Source organism: Bombina bombina, chromosome 4 (genome assembly GCF_027579735.1).
Source record: "Bombina bombina isolate aBomBom1 chromosome 4, aBomBom1.pri, whole genome shotgun sequence".
Taxonomy (NCBI): Eukaryota; Metazoa; Chordata; class Amphibia; order Anura; family Bombinatoridae; genus Bombina; species Bombina bombina.
The window spans coordinates 696,915,389-696,931,463 of NC_069502.1; the positions used below are offsets into that span (position 1 = coordinate 696,915,389).

Below are 16,075 nucleotides of genomic sequence, written 5' to 3' on the forward strand. Positions count from 1 at the left end.
AGTATGTATTTGTACTTGGGGAGTAGTGCACTTTAATTTGGTTAATGTTGCATTTTGAAGTGAACAAAGTGTACTCATAATTGTAATTTAAAAACACACACACAGAAGCAGTGGCACTATAAAGGCAGTCCCCCAATGTTTATGATTTTATTAATCTCAGGTTTGAGTATATTTTATCTTATATTGTGATAAGATTCCTTAATTGGGAGTGGTGCTAACATCTATTCGTATTAGAAAATAGATTTTGGAAAAGGTTCCAAAGAAAGTGATGCCTAAATAGCACTCTATGCCCAGACTAATGTAAAGCTGGAACTGGGTTTAAAACATAATTTAATTTAGAAAAAAAATAAAAAAAACATAATTTATGCTTACCTGATAAATGTATTTCTCTTGTAGTGTATCCAGTCCACGGATCATCCATTACTTGTGGGATATTCTCCTTCCCAACAGGAAGTTGCAAGAGGATCACCCACAGCAGAGCTGCTATATAGCTCCTCCCCTAACTGTCATATCCAGTCATTCGACCGAAAACAAACAGAGAAAGGAGAAACCATAGGGTGCAGTGGTAGTTTAATTAAAATTTAGACCTGCCTTAAAAGGACAGGGCGGGCCGTGGACTGGATACACTACAAGAGAAATAAATTTATCAGGTAAGCATAAATGATGTTTTCTCTTGTTAAGTGTATTCAGTGCACGGATCATCCATTACTTGTGGGATACCAATACCAAAGCTAAAGTCATACACGGAACCCCGAGGGGAACCGAGAGCGGGGTGCAATAAATATTGAGAAAAAAATCAAGTCTGTGCACAAACCATGTAATTCTCGTGTAGTCGAGCAGTGATAAAAAGGCAATGTGAAGCGAAGTGTAAAGCGGCGAGCTCCTCTGGTCCTCGGAGTGAAGATTTCTGGAAATTTAAAAATGAAAGAGAGGGCGCCACATAGCGTGATACTTTTGAATCAAAATCAAATGGACAATATTCAAAAAGGCTTACCGAAAAGCTATGCACCGTACTGTGACCGGTGTCGTTTTAGACGTTATGGTCTGGTTGGGTCCCCAACTAAGTACCAAGTCTAAATAATCTATTGATTCAGATTGTATATTGGCTGTGAATGTAATTCCCATATCATTATTATTGAGTCGTGTTATGAATAGTTCTGCCGATTCTAAATTGCCATCCCAAATGAAAATAAGATCATCTATATAACGGCCATAGAATACCAGGTTCCCCCCAAAGTCTGCATGGTAAATATATACCTCCTCAAATAATCCCATAAAGAGATTAGCGAAACTCGGGGCGAACCTGGTACCCATGGCCGTCCCCCTAATCTGCAAATAATACCGGTCTAAATATAAAAAATAATTATGTTGCAAAATGTACTTAATGCATTCCAGAATGTATATTCTTTGTTCTTTGGGTAAATATGGGTCCTGTTCTAAAAAAAGAGATACTGCCGCCAATCCTAGATTGTGAGCAATATTTGAATAAAGTGAGCCGACATCACAGGTAATCCATAATTTCTTTGTGTTTGTAAGGGTAAGATTCTGTAATAATTGTAAAAGATGAGTGCTGTCCCTAATATAAGACAGAAGAGTTGTTACAAATTTCTGTAAAAATTGGTCAATGTAAAATGAAAGATTGTAAGTTACATTGTCTATCCCGGCTATAATTGGACGTCCGGGAGGGTTATTTTTATCCTTATGGATTTTGGGGAGATGGTAGTAATGTGCGATGCTCGGATTATCTATTCAAAGGAATTCTCTTTCTTCTTTATTTAATATTCCCTGCAGTGATCCCTTGCCTATTAATTTTTGAAATGTTAGTGTGAAAAGGGGTGTGGGGTCTCTAGGAAGAGTTTGATAATAATTGGTATCTCCTAGAATTATTTCTGCTTCTTTGGGGTAGTGTTTATAATCCTGGATAATAATACCCCCCCACCTTATCCGCATCGCGAATGACAATGTTTGGATTGTTCTGTAAACTGTATAAAGCTTTTTTGTGTCTATGGAAAGAACAATTTTTCCTTTTAGCTGTTGTTTTTAATAGTTTCTCACAATCCTCTAGAACCATATTTTGGTATAATTCAATGTATTTATTATTGGTGTTGGTTGAAACGCGTAGCAATTCTTTTATGGATTAAAGATTTCAATTTTATCTTACGGAAGTTGTCTATCACTTTCATTGATCCACTCTGAAAAGGTGTTTGATCTTAAAATCTACCGCATTCTGCAATACTATTCCCCACAGACATACGGTCACTTCAATCAAGCCACGCAGAGATTCACCTGCCTGCAGTTCATTTGAGACTCACCAGTGTGCTAACCACTGAGAGTGTTAGTCCGCCCTACGGCACCGGTCACAGTACGGTGCATAGCTTTTCGATAAGCCTTTTTGAATATTGTCCATTTGATTTTGATTCAACAGTATCATGCTATGTGGCGCCCTCTTTTTCATTTTTAAATTACCAAAGCTAAAGTACACGGATGATGGGAGGGACAAGGCAGGATTAAGCGGAAGGAACCACTGCCTGAAGAACCTTTCTCCCAAACACCTCCGAAGAAGCAAAAGTATCAAATTTGTAAAATTTTGAAAAAGTGTGAAGCAAAGACCAAGTCGCAGCCTTGCAAATCTGTTCAACAGAGGCCTCATTTTTGAAGGCCCAGGTGGAAACCACAGCTCTAGTAGAATGAGCTGTAATCCTTTCAGGGGGCTGCTGTCCAGCAGTCTCATAGGCTAGGCGTATTACGCTCCGAAGCAAAAAGGAAAGAGGTTGCCGAAGCTTTTTGACCTCTCCTCTGTCCAGAGTAAACGACAAACAGGGAAGATGTTTGACGAAAATCCTTAGTAGCTTGTAAGTAAAACTTCAAGGCACGGACTACGTCCAGATTATGTAAAAGACGTTCCTTCTTTGAAGGAGGATTAGGGCACAACGATGGAACAACAATCTCTTGATTGATATTCTTGTTAGAAACCACCTTAGGTAAAAACCCAGGTTTGGTACGCAGAACTACCTTATCTGCATGAAAAATCAGATAAGGAGAATCACATTGTAAGGCAGATAGCTCAGAGACTCTCCGAGCCGAGGAAATAGCCATCAAAAACAGAACTTTCCAAGATAAAAGTTTAATATCAATGGAATGAAGGGGTTCAAACGGAACTCCTTGAAGAACCTTAAGAACCAAGTTTAAGCTCCACGGGGGAGCAACAGGTTTAAACACAGGCTTAATTCTAACCAAAGCCTGGCAAAATGCCTGGACGTCTGGAACCTCTGCCAGACGCTTGTGCAAAAGAATAGACAGAGCAGAAATCTGTCCCTTTAAGGAACTAGCTGATAATCCTTTGTCCAAGCCCTCTTGGAGAAAAGACAATATTCTAGGAATTCTAACCTTACTCCATGAGTAATTCTTGGATTCACACCAATAAAGATATTTACTCCATATCTTGTGGTAGATTTTCCTGGTAACAGGCTTTCGTGCCTGTATTAAAGTATCAATGACTGACTCAGAGAAGCCACGCTTTGATAGAATCAAGCGTTCAATCTCAGAGAAATTAGATTTGGATGATTGAAAGGACCTTGTATCAGAAGGTCCTGTCTTAAAGGCAGAGTCCATGGTGGAAAGGATGACATGTCCACTAGGTCTGCATACCAAGTCCTGCGTGGCCACGCAGGTGCTATCAGAATCACTGATGCTCTCTCCTGTTTGATTTTGGCAATCAGTCGAGGGAGCAGAGGAAACGGTGGAAACACATAGGCCAGGTTGAAGAACCAAGGTGCTGCTAGAGCATCTATCAGCGTCGCTTCTGGGTCCCTGGACCTGGATCCCTAACAAGGAAGCTTGGCGTTCTGGCGAGACGCCATGAGATCCAACTCTGGTTTGCCCCAACGATAAATCAACTGAGCAAACACCTCCGGAAGGAGTTCCCTCTCCCCCGGATGGAAAGTCTGACGACTTAGAAAATCCGTCTCCCAGTTCTCCATGCCTGGGATATGGATTGCTGACAGGTGGCAAGAGTGGTACTCTACCCAGCGAATTATTTTTGAGACTTCTAACATCGCTAGGGAACTCCTGGTTCCCCCTTGATGGTTGATGTAAGCCACAGTCGTGATGTTGTCCGACTGAAATCTGATGAACCTCAGTGTTGCTAACTGAGGCCAAGCCAGAAGAGCATTGAATATCGCTCTTAACTCCAGAATAATTATTGGAAGGAGTTTCTCCTCCTGAGTCCACGATCCCTGTGCCTTCAGGGAATTCCAGACTGCACCCCAACCTAGAAGGCTGGCATCTGTTGTTACAATTGTCCAATCTGGCCTGCGAAAGGTCATACCCTTGGACAGGTGTACCCGAGACAACCACCAGAGAAGAGAATCTCTGGTCTCTTGATCCAGATATAGCAGCGGGGACAAATCTGTGTAATCCCCATTCCACTGACTCAGCATGCATAATTGCAGCGGTCTGAGATGAAGGCGCGCAAATGGCACTATGTCCATTGCCGCTACCATTAAGCCGATTACCTCCATACACTGAGCTACCGAAGGGCGCAGAATGGAGTGAAGAACACGGCAAGCATTTAGAAGTTTTGATAACCTGGACTCCGTCAGGTAAATTTTCATTTCTACAGAATCTATAAGAGTCCCTAAGAAGGAGACTCTTGTGAGTGGGGATAGAGAACTCTTTTCCTCGTTCACTTTCCACCCGTGCGACCTCAGAAATGCCAGAACTATCTCTGTATGAGACTTGGCAACTTGAAAGCTTGACGCCTGTATCAGGATGTCGTCTAGATACGGAGCCACCGCTATGCCTCGCGGTCTTAGAACCGCCAAAAGTGAGCCCAGAACCTTTGTAAAGATTCTCGGGGCTGTAGCCAACCCGAAGGGAAGAGCTACAAATTGGTAATGCTTGTCTAGAAAGGCAAACCTTAGAAACCGATGATGATCTTTGTGAATCGGTATGTGAAGGTAGGCATCCTTTAAGTCCACTGTGGTCATGTACTGACCTTCTTGGATCATGGGTAGGATGGTCCGAATAGTTTCCATTTTGAAAGATGGAACTCTGAGGAATTTGTTTAAGATCTTTAGATCCAAAATTGGTCTGAAGGTTCCCTCTTTTTTGGGAACCACAAACAGATTCGAATAAAAACCCTGTCCTTGTTCCGTCCGCGGAACTGGATGGATTACTCCCATAACTAGGAGGTCTGGCACACAGCGTAGGAATGCCTCTTTCTTTATCTGATTTGCAGATAGCCTTGAAAGATGAAAACTCCCTTGTGGAGGGGAAGCTTTGAAGTCCAGAAGATATCCCTGAGATATGATCTCCAACGCCCAGGGATCCTGAACATCACTTGCCCACGCCTGGGCGAAGAGAGAAAGTCTGCCCCCTACTAGATCCGTCGCCGGATAGGGGGCCGTTCCTTCATGCTGTCTTAGAGGCAGCAGCAGGCTTTCTGGCCTGCTTGCCTTTGTTCCAGGACTGGTTAGGTTTCCAGGCCTGCTTAGATTGAGCAAAAGTTCCCTCTTGTTTTGAAGCGGAGGAAGTTGATGCTGCACCTGCCTTGAAATTTCAAAAGGCACGAAAATTAGACTGTTTGGCCTTTGCTTTGGCCCTGTCCTGAGGAAGGGTGTGACCCTTACCTCCAGTAATGTCAGCAATAATTTCCTTCAAACCAGGCCCGAATAAGGTCTGCCCCTTGAAAGGAATGTTGAGTAATTTAGACTTCGAAGTCACGTCAGCTGACCAGGATTTAAGCCATAGCGCCCTACGCGCTTGGATGGCGAATCCGGAATTCTTAGCCGTTAGTTTAGTCAAATGAACAATGGCATCAGAAACAAATGAGTTAGCTAGCTTAAGTGTTCTAAGCTTGTCAATAATTTCAGTCAATGGAGCTGTATGGATGGCCTCTTCCAGGGCCTCAAACCAGAATGCCGCCGCGGCCGTGACAGGCACAATGCATGCAAGGGGCTGTAAAATAAAACCTTGTTGAATAAACATTTTCTTAAGGTAAGACACCTTTACCTACAATAAAACTATAGTATGCAGAGATACTACCATTGACAACCAAAGTTTTTACATGTGTCCCGTATTGAGTATACAATAACATGTCAAACTGCAAAATCATAGAAGCAATTACTAAGACTTTATTAAAATGTTTCTAGATGTCTGTTTAAAATTAACAATCTATCTGTGTATTTTATTTATTTGGCATTTGTGCACATTCTTCTCGGATAATTACATTGTAGTTTAAAATGATAACAATGTTGCAAATAGTCATTTGTTTCCTTATTTCCTCACAAAGATCTAAACTGAGCAATTTATTATCTTTACTTGTGAATTGAATCTGTCAAAATAAACAATCATAAACAATATATTTTGCATGATATGCTTAAGAACAGTTTAACAGATATACTAATATCTTGCTCCTCACAACGTCCTCTTCTCTTTCTCTATCGTTTTTTACCAAACAATAACAAAATAAAAAACGTATACATTCCTTGTGACATCTCATTGAAACTGGAAATCTATACACAATACAGAATTGAAAAGGCAGCCATATCCAATTACATTTTTTCTTTGACATACACAGGCTGTCTTTCATTCTGTGATTGGTTCGTTGTAAAGACTCATCTAATTTGCTGAATAAGATCCAATAGGAGGAGCAGTGCGAGCCAATAAAAAGACACTTCTATGGCCGCGCCGTACCCTTTGAAAAAGCCACGTTAGTGGCGAAACATGTCAGGGAATGCTTTGTTGAATGCCGTTTAGCTATTTTTAAAAAAAAGCAGGAATGGTGGTCTTTATAGTTTAAACAATTGTGGTTGTGCACAATATTGATTTAATTAATTTTATAATGGGGACAACTCAGTAACATTATTTCAAACAGAACCGGCATTTATAGTAAGAGCTTAGTGCTGATTGGAGACAAACGGTTAAGAAATACGGAGCGTTAATATATACATAATACCGCTATTATTTAGCTCAAGGTCTGTACTTAGCCTTCCAAAATGCTTAAAAAATAAAGTGGTAACACATATCAATTTGCTAATCCTCAGTGTAAGCTAAGCTAAGTTAACTTTACAAATTGGAATTGAACCGGCATTTATAGTAAGAGCCCAGTGTTGATTACAAACAAGCGGTTAAGAAATACAGAGTCTCAATATATATTCAATACCGCAAAACGTTAATTTAAGACCTATACTCGGCCTTCTAAAATGCATAATATTCAATCCAGCAACACGCATTAACCTGTTAATCTTTAGCATAAGCTAAGCCAAGTTAACGCTACCTAACTGAACCGGCACATATAGTAAGAACCTAGTGTTGATTGTAAACTAGCGGTTAAGAAATACGGAGCATTAATATACACACTATATGGCAAATTGTTTGTTTGAGATCAGTACTCAGCCTTCCAAATGCTTAATATTCAGTCCGGTAATATATATTAACAAGTCAATCCTCAGTATAAGCAAAGCTAAACTAAGTTTACGAACAGCAGCTATCCTGCAGCAGCACCGTAATCAATTTATACAATTGCTATAACTATGAAAATGAAATAAACAGAGTATGACTTTAATATAATAACTTGGGGGACTAATAAAGATAATAGAAACACAAATCGCTGAGGTGAAATATTGTAACAGAAGCCTAGTCTAAAAAAAGTTACTCAAGACAGTTGTTACACTTAACGCTAAAGGTCAGCAGAACAAGTGTACACCTGACAGAAATCTTCTTTATGCAGCTAATAAGAGCAGCAATCTATTAACATTATGTTAACCGTAGCAGAAACAAGACCAAAAGTGTAACAAAGAGTTATCCTGTATAGTCAACCATGAACTATATATTATACACATTCTTTATATCAATAAATTATTAAAATAATGTGATACAACTGGAACGTTTTTTCAAGTGCTTTGTTACAATAATAATTATACGAATTACTTGATACAAATAACACCATATCTGTCTGAATAACAACAGTACAAAAATTCAAGCTAGCCTAGTGCTGTATTCTTTTATAGCTAATTATTAATACTAGACCAGCAACTGAATCACTATCAGAGTATAGCAGCTTTACGGATACCACGCAAGTGTTACTAATATTCAAATAATGTACAGCTACTGAGAATACCATAGTGTGAAACTGACTATTAGTCTAAGTTTTCCTCAATATATGTCACAACCACTCCAACTGACTGAAAAAATTCAATTAGACCCAATCCTGCAATTTTAATTAAGTATGTATGTAGATTGTGTTTGTTGTTGCTTTTTTTAAATTTACCAATAAAGGTTATATTTTAATACATCCCAACGCACTCCTCCCACTTCAGACTCCTATATCTTGTCCAATTTTTGCCATTGTCAAATAGGGAAAGAGTGCTATACAGGTGTACATTCCATCAATCCCAGGATTGATAATTTTTATTTTCTTAAGGTAACCCTCCAATTTTTTTTCCATTGGATCTGAAAAAGCACAACTGTCCTCAACCGGGATAGTAGTACGCTTTGCTAAAGTAGAAACTGCTCCCTCCACCTTAGGGACCGTCTGCCATAATTCCCGTATAGTGGCGTCTATTGGAAACATTTTTCTAAATATAGGAGGTGGGGAAAAAGGCACACCCGGTCTATCCCACTCCTTGCTAATAATTTCTGTAAGCCTTTTAGGTATAGGAAAAACATCAGTACACACCAGTACCGCATAGTATTTATCCAGCCTACACAATTTCTCTGGTACTGCAACTGTGTTACAGTCATTCAGAGCAGCTAATACCTCCCCAAGCAACACACGGAGGTTCTCAAGCTTAAATTTAAAATTAGAAATCTCTGAATCAGGTTTCCCCCGAGTCAGAGATGTCACCCACAGACTGAAGCTCTCCGTCCTCGCTATTTCCCCTTTAATTAAGGTTATGGTAACTGTTTTTTGGATCATTTATATTTTACTACTATAGAAAGTCGAGAAGTGGCATTAAACAGACAAACACATCTAGTAGTTAATTTAGATTTTCCTCACCCTGATCTGCTTTAAAGATTTTTTTTTTTTTTGTTGAATAAGTAGATTCTTTAATCCAAAATTACATGGGGCACTTTAATAGCTCTTATCCGTAAAAGTTTCACTCGAATTTTTTGCATTGTAGGTGTCATAACACTATTTTCTTTTTCGCTTTTTTGTTTCACCTCACATTTTTCACGCATTTTTTTTTTTTTTCTCTCTTAGGTTGTTAAGCAATCACAGACACTATTTCACACCTTATCCCTCTTTTTTTTTTTTTTTTCCTTTCTTCCCTCTTTTTTGCACCCTGTCAGCTGGCCCGTGGGGCTGACAGTGAATAAGATACACATTTCAGCGAAATTTTTCTTGTTTTTTTACATTCGCTGATATATTCACATTGCACTGTGGTGAATGGAGAGGTATATCTCCCATCAGAAGGGTACCTCACCTATAATGCCGCCCAAACATAAAGATAAAAGAAGTAACACTAAACACACAGAGCTGCCTCAAGACATATCCCAAGAAGCAGGGATGGTAAACTTTACTTGTAATGATATGTCAGAATTTGCAGCAGAGATGGCCAAAATAATGGCCCCCCATCTAGAAGCAGTTAAACAGGAAATTAAAGTTGAGATAACCAATACACTGCTAGACTGGAGGAGGTGGAGACAAGGGTGTCGGATTTGGAGGATAGAGTAAATATTATGGTACCTGCAGTAAATACTCAGGACAAGACCATAGCACAATTACAGAACCGTATAGAGGACTTAGAGGATAGATCGAGGCGAAATAATTTGAGAGTGATTGGTCTACCTGAATCGCCCGAATATCAAGATCTATTACAATTTGTCTCGGTAACCCTCCCTCAGGCACTTTTGCTTCCTCCTCCTCCTACACCGTTTCTGATTGAGAGAGCGCACAGAATTGGGCCGCTCAGAGAAAATAGTACAATTTCTAAACCAAGGCCTATAATTTTTAAGTTTGTTAACTACCAGGACAAGATATTATTTTTGACCCATTATAGAAAACTCAATGTATTAAATATTAATTCTCATAGAATCTGGTTATTCCAAGATTTCTCCACCGAGACCAGGGCCAAGAGAAAGGAAATGGCCCCTTTTTTTGATAAATTCTTGAAAGCTGAATGTAACGTTAGATTGGTATATCCTGCCAAACTTTTAATTAATAAGGCAGGAACCTCCTATGTATTAAATAATAGTGAGGAAGCTATGTCTTTATGTAAAAAAATGGATATCCAGTGATTAGGAATTGGAGCCCTACTATTATGTTAATTAATAACATATAGAATGGCGTTTACTGTTTATGTTTTAAATTGTAAAATATTTATGTTTTCCCCCTTTTTTTTTTTTTTTTTTTTTGCTCTCCCCTTCGTCCGCCTTCCCCTCCCCTTCCACTAATGAGTGTTTGTGCTTTTGTAACTGTTATATGTAGAGTGGGGCGACTAATTAATTCCTTCCTTCGGGGTCTATGTTAGAACTGCTATACACAGAATGGGACGACGGTCAAATCTTTCTTTCGGGATCTATCTTAGATTTGTTATATATAGAATGGGACGATTTTTAAATTTTTTCTTTGGGGGCTATGCTAGATACTTTTAAGTTAGTGTCTTGGAATGTAGGGGGTATAAATTCCCCAATAAAGAGGAAAAGCATAATTAAACATCTGGCTAAATTTAAACCAAATATAGCTTTCCTCCAGGAGACACACCTAAAGGAAGCAGAATCTTTGAAACTACAGACGAATTGGGTAGGAGAAGTTATCGCGGCACCATTTAAATCATGTAAAAGAGGCGTTGCTATCCTTTTTAATAAACTTGGAATACAAAATAGAATCTATTATAAAAGACCAGGAGGGGCGGCTTTTAATTATAGAAATCACTATTAATCAAACTCGGTATGTGTTATGTAATATATATGGACCGAATAAAGTAGATAAAGTATTTTGGGACAAGATGGTAACACAGTTACATAAATTTGTAGGGCAACAGTTGATAATTGCGGGAGATTTCAATCTTGTAGCAGACCCTATTTTAGATAGAGATAATAAGGCATATATTTTTTCACGGGACAGAAAGACTCGCATACTTCAAAAGTTTTGCTCTCAGTTGGGGTTGGTGGATATCTGGCGTGTGCAAAACCCAGATTTAAGGTCTTTTACATGTCTTTCCAAAGGATATCATTCTTTATCAAGGATAGATTTTTTTCTGGTTTCGGATAATATGTCAGGTTTAGAGTGGAAAGCGGATATCAGTGACATAACAATTTCAGATCATGCAGTAATCACATTATCACTTAATGCACCGCTCAGGCGAAGGGCCACCAATCAAACAATTTTTTTCCGGCTAGCCACAGAGGAGACCAGACGCACATCTCATGAGCTCCTGTGATGGTAATCTACATTTAGCCTAACGGAGACCATAATTTATGCTCCCTAACTAATTTAGTGGTTTATACATGTGCAGAGGGTCGGCAACTCTTCCCTATGCAGCTTGAAGAAACTTTACATGTGTCCTACAACCACTCTTAAGAACCGCGCTGTCTGGCTTGCCCACGAGGCTGCAGGGACTGCCTGATTTCTAATTATATCGGCATCTACACTACATCCCTTCTTGCTTAAGCAAATATGGTAGCTACTTATGAGCAGATCCTCATATCTCTAGCTAAACTTGGGGAGAAGATGGAAAGCTGTTTTCTAGACTTGCGGCTGGTAGCAGGAGACCAGCGTAAAGGGAATGCTAGCTCAATATCTAAAATGGCGGATTGCAAAGATTTCCCGGAGTTACCCCAGTTCAATTCAAGGGCAATACCCTTAGTGCTTGCAACACCACAGTCTCACAAAGAGTCTCTTCTACAGGACAGTTCCCTATGTGCCGCGACGGATCTCACAGTACAGAGTGGATACGTTCAGTTGGCGCAACCTGATGAATGCTCCTATCTCTGAACTGAAGCTCCATATGCCGTTACTCCACCGTCTAGAGCTTGTTATCCCTATTTGAGGAGCGGATCTCTTGACATCGCACTGACTAGGGCAACTAAGGAGGTTAGTGCCGATGCTTGCGGCTCTCTATGGTACACGGAGACAGACGGGACTATGTGGTCGCAGCCTTCTGCAACCACGCACACTCAGGATTTCTGTAAGTCTGACCTGACGAAGCTGCCATCTTGTTGCTGGACACTCAAAAATACTGTCGGAGTGGGCTGAAGATATTGAGGGCCCTAACAAAAGTGTTAGCAAGTCCCTAGTAATTGGACTAACGTTGTTACTTATTTCCAATGACTATATGTTATTTCAGCTACTGAATCCCACGCTGAGCATTTGATATCAGGGCACGTTAATGAGAACCGTATTGTTTGAAAAAAGTGCCCAACCTGTTATACCGCGTATCAGTTTAACATATCCATTGCTAACAGCACACTTGCTTACTTTATCTGCTTTTAGTTAAATGTTCCTTGTCATTGTGCAATATTTAAATATGTTTTAAGGACCTTTCTGTAAAAATGATAAGGTTCAGTTACAAATGTTTATACTAATTTCTATGCATAGCTAATTTGTCCCAGCTACACATACCCCCTAGAGACGTATTGATAGTGCAATTATTAGTAATATCTAGACAATGGAACTATAGTTCTCCCTTTCGAACATAGCTTTGTTTTATATGAATATCGCCTGACCTGCTCGCAAGCTACTTTTGCATCATTATATACATCACTATAGACTATTTATCTATAAATAACCTACACATGTTAAGATAAGTTTAGGAGTGGGGGTTTCATAGTTTTTCCTTGTTGTACTGAGGGGCATACTTAACGATGGTACTCTAAGCTTCTCCTAAACTTTCAATCTTTTCTACTTGATGCTAACAGAAGCAGCACTCCATCCCACAATTATGGAATTGTATAGAGAATACCTAACTAGCTTTGCACACTCTGAGATAGCCCTAACACTATAGTATTGCAATTGCTGTACAATTACATCATAGATATGTATAGAAGTATATTTCTGGGTCAATCTAGAGATGGTGTCATACAGTCATGATGTTAGATTCCTACACTCCTCCCTCACCCAAAATTAGGTTCTCAGAATAATTTGCCTTTTTCAAATACACTTATCAGTATGTGTGTGTGTTCTGTTTATTCATTATTGTGGCGTGAGAGCTGTCTCCATGTATATCTATCACAGTTTAAATTTCCTTCTGTGGAATTGAACTATCTCAACCATACATTTTGCACGTTTGCTTTGTGTTGGAGCACAACTTTTCTTCCCAGTTGAGTATGCTCTTGCTTTATTTTAAATCTAGCAACTTAAAGCTTCTGATTTATAGCTGGTCTACTCAGAGGTGTTTAGTCTTAAGCTCATATATTTATTTTAGTCGCAGATACTATTATCTCTTTACTCATAAGCCTTGACCATGCTTAACTCAGTAATATGTATTGCTCGGCCCCTTCTTGTTTGATAATTTATCCTCTTAAGAAATATACTATACTCAAAAGCCCGCCATGTCATACTCACACATAGTATAAGTTTACAGCTTCATTAGACCCCAGCAGAGGTTATGATAATATAGATATCTCATTAGCTATACCATGTGTTATCTTAATTTTCCTTCAGCTAATTCTCCCTATTTTTAATTATATGTAGTAGTTAGGGCTCAATTAACAATGAGAGGTAGGTGCTACTTATACTATATATGCTATACGAGACTGCAAAAGCCTCCTCCTGTTAGTATCCTCTTTGGCAATTTCCCTTACATCCACGTGCCCTAGTTTTTTTTATATTTTGGAGATGTTTTCCAGGAGTATACTCAAAAGCCCTGAGATCCTACTCCATTCCATTCCATATCGCCCTGTAGTTTATATTTTTAAGACGAATTATCTAGCTCCGCCCCCCCCTTCCCTTCCCCTCTCCCCTCTTCCCCCCATTATGAGCGGCTCTTGCCCGCTGCATCCCTCATCCCCCTATATACACAGGCCTACGGGAGGCCTGATAAATGCCAACTCCCTTCCTCTCACTATTTCCAGCGTATAGAATACCTCTTATTTGAGAGTAGGGACCACTAGTTACCTGTATTATAAAACTGAGACTTCATTTCTATATGCCCCAGTCACACATGTTTTGATCTCACTGTGCGCATTCTGTATTTAAGGTCATAAAGTCGGTGCTATAATTTACGTCAAATGTTATCTCTCTGTTCTCAACCTAGATATCTTCCATATCATTGACTCCTATTATTATATAAATATTGAAACTCTATTATCTAGATAATATCTTAACAAATCCTATATTAGCACACCAATGTCTTATGTACCTTTCATATGTGATCTGTAACAGTTATTTTTCTTTTTGTATTTGTCTTGTGTTGGGACACACTCCCTTTTCTGTTACTTTTATCCATTGTCTCAATAAAAAATTATTTAAAAAACAAAAAAAAAAAAAAAAAAAAAAAAACAATTTTTTTCCCCAAGTATCTTATGAATGACACGAAATTTCAGAATTGGTTGATTAACCAATGGCAAGAATATGAGTCTTTCAATGGTGCTTTTAAAGAGAAACCGGAGATATATTGGGAAGCGGCTAAAGCCGTAATTAGAGGCAAGATTAAGGCATATTTATGTAGGCGTAATAAGAAGGTGAAACAATTAGAGATGCAGGCGAATAATCGGGTAAAAAATGCGTATGCGGCCTATTTATGTGAGCATTCTAATGAGAAATGGCGCAAGTATATAGACGCTAAAACAGCACGAGACATTCTTATTCAGCAAAAGACAGCTTTAGAACTACAAAGACAAAAGGCTCTATATGGTGGCTTCCCCGGGAGATCAGCCAAATTCTTGGCTAAATTAACCAAAGTAACCAATCGTAATGTAGTGGCGGCTATTAGAACTAAGACAGATAGATTCACAGGTAATTCAGATATTATTAAAACCTTCCATCAGTATTTTAGTGAATTATATAAAGCAGAGGTATATGACACAGGTAGGCAGCAACAATTTTGGGATAAGATTAAGACCCCAAAGATCTCATCGGAGATTCTTGCAGAAATTAATAAACCAATTAATGAACAAGAGATCTATGCTGCAATTAAAGTAGCTAAAACAAATAAGGCAGCAGGTCCGGATTGCCTCCCCATTGAATTTTATAGGATACTACAGACACAAATTGTTCCAACCCTCATGAAATTATTTAATTATTACTTTATTGGAAACAATAAATGTTCACCATACTTTGCGGCCGCAGTAATTTCTTTAATCCCCCAAAAAAATAAAGATCCAGAGATTCCAGCATCTTATAGGCCAATATCAGTCCTAAATTCGGACTATAAACTTTTGACTTCAATTGTAGCGGAAAGATTAAAACCTCACTTAGGTACAATAATTCACGAAAATCAAGCTGGTTTTATGACGGGTAGGAATCCCACTAAAAATATACGCAAGATAACAACATTGCTTGATTTTTTCTGGAATAAATTTAGGTTATCAAGTCAGAAAGGCATCCCGGATCTAGCGCTATTAACGATCGATGCGGAGAAGGCGTTTGATCGCATCTCCTGGAAACATCTTTTTTTTTTCACTAGAACAATTTGGATTGGTTGGTCATATATTGGAGTTTACACGCACAATATATAGTTCCCCAATTTCATCTTTATTAATCAACGGCGAGATTTCTCAACGTCTTTTGTTACAGCGTGGCACACGCCAAGGTTGCCCTCTCTCGCCGTTGCTGTTTAATATATCTTTAGAGCCGTTTGCGATTTTACTTCGTCAGCAACTAGATGGGATTCGTGTCAGAGATCAGAAACTTGTATTATTAATGTATGCAGACGACATAATTTTGTGTCTGAGTAATATCGCGCAAAGTCTATCTCTATTATTAAAGTCAACTGATCTTTTTGGTTCAATCTCGGGATATAAAATTAATCTTGCAAAGTCTGAGTTGTTATGGATCAATAAAGTTCATCAAGACATTAAACATCCGTTTTTAGAAACATCTCAAATCATGTATCTTGGTATCAAATTAAGTGCGAATCCAGAGGAATGGTACAGACTTAATTTTACTAAGTTTTTTCGGGAATGTAGG

General features: G+C 38.9%; 1 protein-coding gene across 1 annotated transcript in view; it reads right to left on the reverse strand.

Moving 5' to 3' along the window:
• Positions 1–16,075, reverse strand: part of HDAC2 (histone deacetylase 2) — a gene marked incomplete in the record, with an annotated part of 356,906 nt that overhangs the window by 263,049 nt on the left and 77,782 nt on the right.